This window comes from Buteo buteo, chromosome 4 (genome assembly GCF_964188355.1).
Source record: "Buteo buteo chromosome 4, bButBut1.hap1.1, whole genome shotgun sequence".
Taxonomy (NCBI): Eukaryota; Metazoa; Chordata; class Aves; order Accipitriformes; family Accipitridae; genus Buteo; species Buteo buteo.
The window spans coordinates 55,823,689-55,837,419 of record NC_134174.1 but is presented as its reverse complement, the minus strand read 5'-3'; the positions used below and the strand labels follow the sequence as shown (position 1 = coordinate 55,837,419).

The 13,731-nt window shown below is 45.1% G+C and overlaps 1 protein-coding gene across 2 annotated transcripts in view; it reads right to left on the bottom strand.

The window, feature by feature from the left end:
* The window catches only part of NEURL1 (neuralized E3 ubiquitin protein ligase 1), a 96,137-nt gene that overhangs the window by 69,998 nt on the left and 12,408 nt on the right, over window positions 1–13,731 (bottom strand). The gene's annotated exons all lie outside the window — the stretch shown is intronic.

Below are 13,731 nucleotides of genomic sequence, written 5' to 3'. Positions count from 1 at the left end.
ACACAAAAGAGTCAACGCATGATCAACACAGTCACAACAGCAGCTTTGTTCATGAATGTATGGATGCATGAGTTTCTTTTCAACAAGGAGCCTGCAGCAGTTCAAGCACAAAACAATCATTAAACTGAACACAAGTCATCTGCTTCCTTTTCCTTGTGTGCACATACACACTACATTATGCACATATGTTTGGGAAGAGATACTGGTAGATTTGGAAACAGAGTATCAACAGAATAAAGGACTATTCCGTGATAGACTCAAGGATGCAACAAAAGCAAATATGACCTTAAAAATGTGCCAGTTTGTGCTGTAAAGATGCATGACTAAACAGTATGATTAAAAACTCTATTCCTCAAACACGCAAACTACACAAACTAATCACTTACATTCTTCATCCAAAATAATTGCTGACAGTTATGTCTTTATATAGCTGCTATAAAATAATGCTTACACCTCTAATGTAACTCTTGGCTTTGTAATAAAAAGCCTGGACCCTATTCCTCCCAGACTTTGGGTAACTTTAGTTTGTAGCTATGTAATGGCACATCATCAGGGTGAGCTTGAATAACTACCAACACAACTTAAAATCCTGGCTTCTGATGAGAACATTTTAATTCAACTTCAGCATCAGTCACTCCAGCCTTCTCCCCTCATCTCTTTGGTTTTTTCTCCCGTTATCAGCAACAGTGCTATCCCTTCAGAACAGAGCAGGGAGGCCAGACAAACAGGGTTGTTACATCTAAACACTTTCATTAATGCTTTAAGGGAGAGATGAACCAACTGGGAGTTATTTGATGCTAAAAATTACATGGAATATAAGTCATCTTCCTTCTCCTGTTCCTCACACATGGAGGCGGAGAAATAAGGTGCGGAGTATCAAGAAAAAGTAGAGGTTCACCTGAGCAGGCAGGTTGGAGAGGGAAATGGTCAGAAGGAACAGACTGCATGGAAGGGGGAGCTTGACACAGGGAAGGTCGGGATGCAGCAGCTCACATCAGCCTGACCTTTTCCCTTCGGGCATGCTACTGCCCCGGGGCAGTGCACCCTGCCTCTCCCCACAGCCCGGACTGGATGGTCAGAAGACAACACAAGCTGCAGCAGCCCCCCTGGGAGAACCTTCTGAGGTCACCTCCTAAGACCTATTTAATTAGAGGCTGTCTTATGCCCCAAAGAACAGGAGGTTGAATCCCTTCCAGTATCACTAGCTTTTTTCCAAACCAGATATGTGCTCTGTTACCACCCGTCTGGAACCCTGTTAAGCCCTCAGCTTTAGTGATACCTTGCTGCTGAGTTCCTCAGGCTTAATGGTATTTTGCAAAGAAGTATTTCCTTTATCACTGCTAACATGAAGCTGTTCACCATCACAAATGGTTATGAGCCAGAGCCAGCAAAAGTGGCCGACTTAACCTTGCTCTGCTCCAACTCCCCAGGTGGGTCATGCTGGTCTGCAGGGACAAGACCGTTGACAGATGGTCAAAGCAAACCATCCCAGCCTCTCTTTTGGCAGAATTTTTTCAGGCCGCTGGATCTCCTCATTGCGCATCTCCTGGCTGCCTCTCTGCTTCTGCTATATCCCTTTTTCTAGGTAGACTAACTAAAAATAAACATCTGGTGTAAAAACTTTCATTCCTGACACGAAGTCACAGTCATTTCTGAAACAAGACCTATATTGAGGGATATAATCAATTGTTTGAGATAATTTAGAGTCAAGAGATCCATAGAAAAATATGAAAAAACTCTTTCTCTGCTCATTTCCAGTCTTGTTTTTTTCAACACCTCTTTGATAGTTTCTAGGGGTGAAAGAGAAGAAGCTACCAGTGAATATACATTCAATTCATGCCATTTTTCATCCAGATCTGAATTTTGTAGCTCAAACTTTTTGCTAGTAGTCACTCACCAAAACAAACTTGTGCAGCACAAAGGCACACCCATGTTAACTTGCTTGTATATCTCGGTGCTCTAATTTTACTGGATAACTTGGCCGCGATAATAGCTGCCGCACCTCTCCATAGAACATCGCGCCTTTTTAAAATGTGGTAATGGAGTCACCAAAACTGCCCACAGCTTTCAAAACAGTCTCTGATAACACCGCATATGTCCAGAGCATCTGCTGGAGCAGCATTTCGGAGCCATAGAGTCCTGCCTGACCCCACGGGAACTATGTTAGAGGAATGCTTATTTGCTGTGACAGTCTGGCACCGCTATGTGAGAATGGGTCAAACCCATGTGTCGTGACCAATGCCTGCAGGACAAGTGCCCCCCCATGCAGACAGCTGAAACACAGGGCAACCATGCTCTACAGGAATGGAACAAACCACCCCAGGATCAGCTTCCATAGACAGATAATGCAAATGGGGAGGAGACCCCCTTCTTTCTCCCAAATGCTCTTACACAGCAGTGACTCCTGCATGATGAACATGCTCAGGTGTAAGGACCAGAAAAGGTCTTAATTTTTAAAAAGTAAAACTATTTAGTAATGAGGGTTTGCACCTTACAAGTACTTGGAGAAGTTACAAAGCAATGGGTCAAATACAAAGGCCTTTGCTCAACAACTTCAGGGCAGCGTGTCCACTCCAAAAGAAGGAAACACCATGCAGCTTCAGATGGCAACACAAACACCTAAGACTGGTGTACTGGGCCTGCGTGGCAAGGTTTTGGTAGCAGGGGGGGCTACAGGGGTGGCATCTGTGAAGAGCTGCTAGAAGCTTCCCTTAGGTCTAATGGAGTCAATGCCAGCCGGCTCCAAAACGGACCCACCGCTGGCCAAGGCCAAGCCAATCACTGACAGTGGTAGTGCCTCTGGGATAACATTTTTAAGAGGAAAAAAAAAAAAAAAACAATCCTGTGCAACTGCAGCTGGAGACAGGAGTGAGAACATGTAAGAGAAACAGCCCTGCAGACCCCCAGGTCAGTGAAGAAGGAGGGGGAGGAGATGCTCCAGGCGCCGGAGCAGAGATTCCCCTGCAGCCCGTGGGGAAGACCATGGTGAGGCAGGCTGTGCCCCTGCAGCCCAGGGAGTTCCACGGTAGAGCAGATACTCACCTGCAGCCTGTGGAGGACCCCATGACAGAACAGGTGGATGCCCAAAGGAGGCTGTGACCCTGTGGGAAGCCCACACTGGAGCAGGCTCCTGGCAGGACCTGTGGCCCCACAGGGGACCCACGCTGGAGCAGTCTGTGCCTGAAGGACTGCAGCCTATGGAAGGGACCCACGCCGGAGCAGTTCATGAAGAACTGCAGCCCGTGGGAAGGACCCACGTTGGAGAAGTTCATGGAGAACTGTCTCCTGTGGGAGGGACCTCATGCTGGAGCAGGGAAAGAGTGAGGAGTCGTCCCCCTGAGGAGGGAGGAGGAAGGAGTGGCAGAGACAAGGTGTGATGAACTGACCGCAACCCCCATTCCCTGTCCCCCTGCGCTGCTGGAGGAGAGGAGGGAGAGAAAATGGGGAGTGGAGTTGAGCCTGCAAAGAAGGGAGGGGGGGGGGGGGGTGGTGTCTTAAGATTTAGGGTTTTTTTTCTCATTGTCCTACTCTGATTTGATTGGTAATAAATTAAATGAATTTTCCCCAAGTTGAGTCTGTTTTGCCCAGTAATTGGTGAGTGATCTCTCCCTGTCCTTATCTCGACCCATGAGCCTTTCATTGTATTTTCTCCCCCCTGTCCAGCTGAAGAAGGGAGTGATAGAGCGGCTTTGGTGGGCACCTGGCACCCAGCCAGGGTCAGCCCACCACAAATGGACTTAGACAAGGAAAGGGACACTTTACCAACACAAGCTGGTGAGATACATTGCTGTCCTTGCTTGGCTGGCTAAAAATAAAGTAAATCATCCGCTTAAAGTTTTTGTTCTCACTGGGCTGGACCTGGAGTCCAGCCTTCTCCCATCCCCTTGTTAAAACTGCTACACATTTTGACATCTTCAGCCTTTGCTACCAGCAATACTGGTACAATACAGCTGGGGCCCTTGCAGTAGGGTTTCAAACGTCTTTATTTTTATGTAAAAGAATTGAGTGAAACTCACAAATCCAGAGTTTCAGCAGGAAAAACAGGCAAAAGTCCTCCCGATTTCACAGCAACCATGCAAGACTCGATCAACTCAGAGTCTGACCCAGACTCCTCCTCTGCCACAACCCGACTTATCAGTCACCTAACAAGGGCGAAGTGAAGTAATTGCCTGAAATAAAAATTGCAAACAAATAAGTATTTGAAAGAAGGCTGAAATATGAAAGCGTGTTCAGGGGCTTTGCAAGTTTCCCATTCCACAACGTAACACAACTTCCCCCTGACAAGCAGGAGCTGTAACAACGTGCCAGGACTACACAAACTGGTATCTTGTGACAAAAGCCACAAGAGCAAAATCATGCCTGTCTGACAACAGCCTCTGTGTCAAAGGGCTACAAATCTAGAGATGCACCATGGACCCTCGTACAGCTTTCCAGGTTTCACACTGGGGGTCACAAAGAGCAGCATCTGCTCACTCATATGGTTTTAAAGATTGGATAGACTTCTGTTTTCAGTTTGTGCCCAATAATAGATGCTGTTTGAACCATTTCACTCGGCACTGGGTTTGAACCCTGAACACAGCCTGTCCCTAATACCATGAGCCCTGCCAAGAGAGCAGCAAAGGTGATAATGTACCACTTGTTCCCCTGAGCCACAAGCACGTAGGCTGGATCATCTGAAACCTTTAGTAAGCCAAGGTGAAGGAGATGTTAACATGAACAGCAATGTGAAGCAGTCTGAACCGCTCTGCCTTCAGTGTCCCACTCCTACGCGCATCCTTTTCAGAGGCCTGTTTGAGAAAGCCGAATATTGCCCCAAAGGTAGCACACTTCTCCCTCCATACGTGTTAGATGTCCCTGGTCTCCTGAATCTCAAGGCCTGAGCAACTTCCACATGCTATATAAAAGGCAGCACTGGATGTTCTCAGCTTAGCAAAATGCATCCCAAAGCCTGTTAGGGGTTTTCACCAGAAGCGTTCATGCTCTGCAAACATTAGACATAATCTTAAAGGCTTGGGATTTCTTAAATGCTGCAAGAAATGACTGGATTTACTTTTTTTTTAAATACATTTTTTCCAGTTGAAAAGATCTCGATAGGCACCTATCAGAACACTGTCAAAACTCATTTCAGATGGAAAACTAACTGCAAGGTTTTTAAGATAAACTTCTTAGAGCATGTGAAATAAGTGACATTCAGAATTGAAAGAATTAGAAAAGAAAATTTCAAAACAGAGCCCAGGGACTGACATGCAGTAGCAGGTAGGAACGACAAATCCCTGTCCACCTGGGGAGGAGGAGAGGAGAGGTCTGGGGGTGGTGACAGAGGTGACCTGTCCACAGGCTAGTGACAGTGGAAAGAGTGGACAGGACAAAACACCACACTACGAAGGGAGAAAAGGGTTTCAAAATTACTACATTATCAAAAGAGGCTGACAGACAATGCTTTATCTGGCAGGTAGCCTCACTGTATAAGCATTTAAAAGGAAGGATTGTTGAGAAGGAAGAAAAGGAAACCATGTGCAGGTGCGGGAACACAATGTAAGCCCTGCCCCAGGGACGCACGCGTGGTGCAGCAGAAAAGCCCTAGTTCTGAAAGATTACCTGCACGGTTTTGCCAAAGCTGGATGGTTACTAGCAGCACAGGGAGAAAATATTAATTATGAGATGAATGCTTATAAGCCTTACTGCTTTTTGAGGTGGTCCCATACTTTTGACAATTATCAGTGAAACACAGTGTAACTAGTTACACTGATTCTTTACATTTGTTAATAAAGTTCAAAAGGAGAAAACCATAATGAAGTCATTGTGCTAGGCTTTGCAAATGGATTATTAAAAGCACACTTCAAGATACAGTTTACTAAAAATAAATATTAGCTTAACACCAGTGGAAACTGAAAATGGGTTGCAAACCTTGTTTTCTCACATGCAGCCTGACCCAGGGAATGTGCACAGAAGAAAGAGAACCATAAATTAATGCAAATTAAAACAAGGGTTTCTTCACTGCCTTTAAAAACACGTTTGCTGTTCTTGAAGGAATAAGTAATCATGTATCTCCAGACTATATCCAGCTCTCCCTGCGCCTATTACGATGATAATGACCCTGTCAGATTGCTGTCACCACGGTCAACTCCTCATCTTGGCATTACAAGATGACAAGGAAGCCAAAGCAAAGCTTTGCTCTTCCATAAAGACAGACTATAGCTTTGTAGGTGTTGGGGCATTCAATGATAGAAATGCAAAGGGTTAATTCTGGAGCTTTAAATCCAGAACACCTGAAATTATGGAGCATCTGGGGTTAAACTTTTGTGAATTAGGGACATCTCTACAAGGTGGATCTCAGCCAGCAGGTCAGATCTAGCACTCCTATCCAAGACTCTAAAACAAGTCAAAGCCAAAATGTAACTTATTTTCATCTGTGCTATTTTAGCAGTGACGAGATGTATCAAGACTAGGTTTGCACATAGTGTAAGATTTTCCGTTTAAATTGCAAACTATGAGACAAGAGGCAGGTGCAGACAGACCACATGTACATGAAAGGAGATAATACCAGTCAGAGTGGGGCTTGGAGTTGTGCTCAGGGTTTTTTTTTGTTGGTTTTTTTTTTTAAGACCAGAAAGCAAAGCTGTGTTTAAAGTAACAGATTTGAAAGACACCAAGGGTGGTTTTGCAGACACCTATGAGAAGTCCCTCACCCCCAATATAAAAAGTGGGCAATAGAAGTTGGAGTTGATTGCAGGATGATCCACAATGGATCCATCTTTCAAACCTGACTGGTGGGTGGTAGGGAGTGGTTAGTTTGTAAGGAGCCTTCAAAGTGAAGAAGCTGATTTTTAATTTCATAGAGAAAAATAAAATTAGTGAAAAAGATGCAAAATGTGACAGTAAGGACAGAGGGCAGAAAGGTACAACAACATAAATTTGGAATAAATACAAGTGTGGCAAGACTTTGTTTATCAGTGGCAGAAGAGAGAAGACTTTGAGGCCTGCAGAAAGGAAAGGAAAGGGGGAAGTCTGTGTCCTGAAGATGGGACAGATGCAGGCAGAATCAGCAAGACTCAGGACACTGATGTGTCCAAGCGGATTTAGGACAAAGGGCTGAAACAGAGAGTGCCGTTTCCTCTGCCTCTCTGCTCAGCTGGGATGTGCATTTGCCCTCCATCACGTGCAACTGCACTCGCTGAGGAGCAGAGATGTGTCCTGTTCAACAGTCACTCCTCATGCAGAGACAATAACCTCTGCAGGAGTGCCAGGCAATTACCTGGGCATGAGGCTTTTTTAGCAACACCAGGTGAACCCATCAACTTACAAGTCCCTGGTTACAACTCTGATGTGAGGCTTTACAAAGGCTTGCTTGAAGACAATGCTGAGGCTATGAGTATTGGTAAGAATCGGGAGGGTGGCAATTTCTATAAAGCTTGAAAAAAGAAGGTAAAACTGCTGAGGAGTGACAGGAAGATAAGAGCTCTGCTTCAGTTATATCAAGCCTGAGTTGCCTGTAATATTTTATCAAAAAAGCAAAAAAAATCCAGAGCAAAAATTTAGGCCAAAGGAGATTTAAGTACTACAGAGAAGAGGTGAATCTGTTAATCAACTGTATGAAGGATATGGCTGAATTAATGTTTGTGGTTGAAATTACCCAGAAAGAAATAAGAAGATGCTCCTGGGCAAAGCCTAGAGGAGACTCTGCCAGATATGGGAAGGAAGCTGAGGAAGACCCTCGAAATGCAGGAGAGGCAGAAGGAGAGGACAGCAGGGCAGGACTGAGCTGGGGAGACAAACCCTCACACACACCATCTCCAGGAGGAACAATCCAGCTGATGGCACTGCAAGCACTTAAAAATACCAAGCACCATCAACGGTGGCTGATCATGCCCTCTTTTTCATGAAGAAAAGATGGTATCAGAAGAGAGGTGTGTGAATATGTAAGTATTTCTATATGCACATAAGGCTGCCAAGAAGAAACCCCTTCCCCTTATAAATTAGTTTTTAAACTTCACATCTTCGGTAATGATGCCGTGTAATCATTAGCCATCTCCTGGTCCTTAATTAGGCACTCTTACTCTTTACTCAGCACCTCTCACAGTCATTCGCAGCGATTCAGTCACCGATGTGGCACACCGTGGAGGACGGCTGCGAGACCTCCAGCACTGCTCCGCTTCCCGCGGGCGCAGCCCACCCTTTGCAGGCTCCCTCCTCGCCCCCTCCCTGTGCAAATCCCCCTGAGCCCCTGCGGACCATAAGCCCACTAAGCACATAAGAACGGCGAGAGCATAAGTAAGCAGCCATATGCTCCCGTCTGCTGGATAAGGAGAGAGGGGGTGAGCAGCCCCCCAGAAAGATGCTGGGCAGCGGCAGGATGAATTGCCTTGGGAGCCGCATCCCCCGGGGTCCAGCCAGGACCGTGGAGAGGACACTGAGATCCCTCTACCAGCAGCAGCCGCTTCTGCCCACACTATCTTCTAGCAGCTCCTCTGATCCGCAAGCAGGAGCGACTTGCATTTGCCATACAATTATTTATTTTTGAGAGCAGCAAGGCACTTCTGACCTTATTCTCTGCATCTTGGTGATTTTGCATCTTTATTATTATTACTAAGGCATTGTAAGTTAGATGTTGTGAGTAGGAAATGAGAATATAAAAGTAAAAAATGGTGCTCTGGAAGCATCCAAGATCTCTTTCTTGATTTAGAGTGGTTTTGCTCTGCTGTGATCAGGTTGGGTATGTCAGCAGTCTAATGAGAAATGTAAAAACATATTTATGTCTTCTAACAAAAGAAAGCAAGATTAAGTCCAGTTCAGTTTAAGATTTAGGGATGTTTTAAAAATTCTGTTTATCCTTCTCTTGCAAATGTGCAGTTTGGGAATCTTCTCCTTTGTTAATATCAGATGCTTCAGGAGGAGGAGGAACAACTTGCCCAGGGTGATGGCTGATCTGTCTGTGCTGCAAATGGTGGGACAGAAGGAAGAAGAAAATCCCAAAACTTTCCATGCTACCTCCTCTTGCTAATCCTTATCTTCGGAAAGATAAGCAGATACACTGTTGGCCATAAAATTATGTATACTTTATAAAACAAGTTATGTTTGCTTCTCTGACCCACTGCATTAATGAACTGGTTCCCTACCATAGCTCCTTTTCCAGAAACTGTCTACTTGGGACAAGTCAGTGAACCCTCCCACCTACCGTAATTCCAGTTACCCATTTTCTTAGTATAGATCAAAACCACGCACGGAACATTTTACACCTCTATTAACATTGCAGAGTTCCTCCTAATTTATAATCATGTAAACTAAGCCTAAGTAGTTATTGTAGACATTTAACTAAGAGCAGTGCTGCTGAGACTGGGGCCAAGAGCACCTCTGCCCCTCTCTTTAACCTCGTGCGAGCACACAGAGAGGGCAAGTTCAGCTTCTGCTCTCACCCATGTCCTCCTGAGGCTCTGCACGTAGTCTCCCCAAACTGCATATCCCCTCACCCCTGCCAGAGACAGGCACCTGGGCTAGACAGGTGCCAGGGTACGGTACAAGTACAAACTTTGCATTGGTTTTGAACCAAAGCCTCATCCTCACAAGCCTCGTGTTTCCACTGTAGTGATAACTGCACGCGGCTTTTTCCCTTCCCCTCCTGCAATACGGGGCACAGCTGTGATGACCAGCTAAACGGCTGCTCCAGAGGCAGCCGTATTTCACTGCACAGCGCACAGTCAGCAGAGCAGCCATTCTCAGAGGGTTCACGACAGTCCACACTGCAAAAGAGTAGCTATGTAAAAGCAGAGCCTGACTGCAAGTATTTTATGGCCACGTAGTATTTCCATGCACTACAAATCAATGTAAAAGATGTTTTCTTCAAGGGGCCTCATATAGACTGTGTTTTTTAAATACATTCCCTCTGCTAAATATAAATCAGTAAGAGTTTTTGTTCTTCCAAAAGATTAACTAGCCTCAGTATTTTGGAATACTTGTAGAGGTGCCAGCATTCTTCTTTCCAATTTAAATACAGTTTAATGGAAAGTCTATCCTGGGCACATTTTCCATGTACAATGTAATAGCTTGGAAGTCTGAGTACTGAGAGTTCACCAGAAACAGAAGTAACCTGTCAAGGTTAAACTTTAGATATTTGTCAGGACAAGAAGGAGGGTGGGAGCAATGGAGAGCAGGAAAAAAAGCAAACACAAGAGTGGTAGAGACAAGCAAACGGACCTATAGAACCAAAGTCCAAGGGATGGTAGAAAATGGTGTAGCCTACTGACAAAGCTGTGCAAAGAAAATGAAAGTTAGAGAAGCTGTGGTTCTGAACTCAAGCCCCTGAATTAGCTTTGAGTTTCACCTGTGTATAAGCAAAGATGTGCCTCTAGACTCAAGATGCTGAATTGGGTCCACAGCACGCTACTCACACTGTGTATTTACAATATAATGAGCTAAATTGGGATGCTGTTCATTATACCCCCTCTATCACCAGTGGAAAGAGATAGGGTCTTAAGAGAGTAATGAAGAGCATCTCTGAATTATGCTTCTCATCTAGATCATCAACTGGAGGATACTCTCCCACTGCTCTACCATTCATCCCAATGCATGAGACTACACATTAGGCATGCAGAACACAGTGGCTAAAAATCTCCTGTTGTTTCTAACCTCCCATATCCTAAGTGTCTTGTTTAGCACAGCTCCCTAATCAGAGACCACCTTTCATCAAGAAAGACAAAAGTCCCAGGCTGGAGACACTATCCTACCTTGCTCTCTCCAAAAATTTTGGCTCTGCCAAGTGTCCCTGGAATAAGGGAGGTGAACAGTAAGACCTTGGAATAGCGCAGGCTCCCCAATGTAGAACAGAAAGCAGGAACATCTCTGCAGAGACAGCATTTGCAAGAAGGTGGTATGGGTGCTGGGCTCATATTTGTAGCTCCGGGGCAGAGAACAAAGACTGCTGGAGGGATGCCTCTAGAAAGAGCCTGGAAAACACTCCAAGACAGGGACAGCACCATTCATCTCACAGCAAACTCTGGAGTTGCACTAACTGAAATATTCCTGAGATTATAGCAATTTAACCCTCAAATACCATCAGTTCCTCAAAGCCACAAAAGGTTTAGAGGCCAACATGCTAGGTGAGCTTAGATCACAGCAAACAGCAATGAGCTCCTTCCTCAAGAGCTCATGGGCTCAGCCACGCTGGGGATTCAGCACCCAAACATGCTTTGTGCCTTCCCAAATACCCATCTCTGTGCACAGCACAAGTAGCCCTGCACAGCCCTGATGTCCTCGTGCCTTACGGGAGAGCATGTTAGTAAGGCATAACATTCCTTTCAGTTCAGAAACATTGCTGACAACTTTGGACTGCAGTTGTGAAATCTCCAGTGGCTTCACTGCCTCTTCTGCATTTTGCTGCTTGAATTTATTGTGAATGTCACATGTGTATGCCCCTACTTTAATTTAGTATCTGGATGGGTTAGGATACATATCCCAGAGCCTGTTCTACTTCTCCTCTTACCCAGCTGGACAGTGTAGATTATGTTTATCATTCAGTACCACATACCATGAAGTTTTATGCCATAATGCCGTCTCCAAAAAATCTCAGGAAGCAGTTTTTTCTTTTATCATACATGACATTTACACTTGGAGTATGCCTTTTTTTCCTAATATAAACCATCCCTTTAGAGTCACTTTGAGGTACTGTAAGGTTGGGTCATTTTGTGTGTAGTCTTGTTTAAAAACACCCTGCTCAAGTCATACTTGTTTCACACTCTTCCTCCTGAAGTTTCCTGCTATTGTTCCTTGCAGGGTCTCTTGAAAGCATGCCTGCCAGAAGCAGCTCCTTACCCCATCCGTATTTCAAACTTAATGAGCACTTCTGAGATGCAGTGATTATTTTTCTGGACCCCAAACGGTGCTTTGCCCAAAGGCTCCCATTCCCTCCTTTAAGTGGTTTAAGCACGCCTCCTCCGCTGATGTCTGCCAGCAAGCACGTGCGAAACCCAAGAGCCAGCACTCCCCTTCCTGCGGAGCAGCCAGGGGACACCCCCAGGGGACACCCCCAGGGGACACCCCCAGGGGACGCCATGGCTGAAGGACAGTGTCCAGCTACAGATGCTCCTGTGATGGAGATCTTCCACCCCTCAACGGAGACACCAAGAATTTCCAGACCGCCACGGTGTCCGTTCTGCAGCTGCATTGCTCTCGTCAACCAGGGCTGAGGGTCAGCCCGTGTTACCCCAGGAGCCGGCTGAGCGAGCACTTAGTCCTGTCTCTCTAAGGACAATGTCATTTAGCTGCATGAGCAGACCTCTGAATCTTTTGAAAAAACCTTCTGGTGTAGATGTCCTTATACTCAGGTCATTGCTTTTTCCTTTCTGCAGGTTGGTGGCTGTAAATATACTGTCACCCAGTAAGTCTTCTCTATGTCTTTTTTTGCCTGTTTTAATTTCTGTCTGATCAACTGAAAATTCTCTTTTTCAGCATGAGAAAATTGCACTGCTCACTTTGCTGTTAGTCGGTACAGTCTCCAAACTATTTCCATCCACACGTTACCCAAATATCAAAGATTTTCATTCAATATAAAGTCCAAAAGCAATCCTAAAAGGAAGTCCTTTAAACATATATCTGCTGATGGTCTCCTGGCTGCAGGGTTTATACCGTTGTGAAATGGAATACGAAATTTCTTTGCTTACAAAGAAAAAATGCACCTGAAATTCTAGTCTTGCTACGCACTGACTAGGCCCAAAAGATATTGATTCCAGTGGCTCTTTTCCTGACTACATTTGGCAGCAAATAAATCCTTAAAGTATGGGGTTATTAGAGCTAGCAACTTAACAGGCAGGTGAAAATTTACTATTGGCTTTACTGTTTGGCCACATTTAACATCTTCATAAATGTTTCAGGATTACAGGAGCCACGTACTTCCTTGAATTCCTCCTCTACCATTTCTCTATTCAAATCCTCCTTTCCTCTCTCTCATCTCTCCCTCTGCCCATTTCTTCTTGAGGAAAACTCACAGAACACACAACCTTCCCTCTGCTTGCTTTGCCGTCCCTTCTCCTCCAAAACATCTTCCTCCTCCTCCTCCTCCTCCCTTGTCACGAGTATTGAAGTTTCTCAGCCACTTCCCTCTTTCAAGTCTTCCACCTCCTTCACTGGCCTCACCTTATCCAGCACATTTCTCTCTCACTTAGCTTTACTCCTTTTTTTTTCTTTTAATCTCTTGCACTCTCCTGGTTTGTTCTCCTCAAGACAGACATGCTTTGTACCTTCTCATTTTAAAAAAAAACAACAATCACCCCTCTCCTGAAACATAACAGGCCCTAGTGATTAACTAAGGCTCCCCCATCTCACAAAGTTATAATCAGAGGGATTTATTTTGGCAGCACCCACTAGTTAATCTGTAATGTATTCCTGCAAAGTAACTTGCACTGGGTACTAAGTGGAGTTACAGAGTTTGTCATCAAAATGGCATTTTTTCAGGTGCATTGCTGGGATTAAAGCACGGGAGCTCCACACCTCTCTCCCACCATCAAGCTGTAAAACTTCCAGCCTACCTGGCAGAGCTGGCACAAGGGCACAGAAGCAAAGCTGCCAAACCGGTGCAGGGCACGAGCCCTGCTCTCCAGCAACTTCTTGCTGCACAAATAGAACTTATAACCAAGAACTTTTGCCCAGACCACAGAGGTCTCCAGTATCACTAGAAGTGTTAACCACTACAGGATTAAAATATTGTTTATTCCCAGGCAAATAATTTAAGTGTTGCTGAGG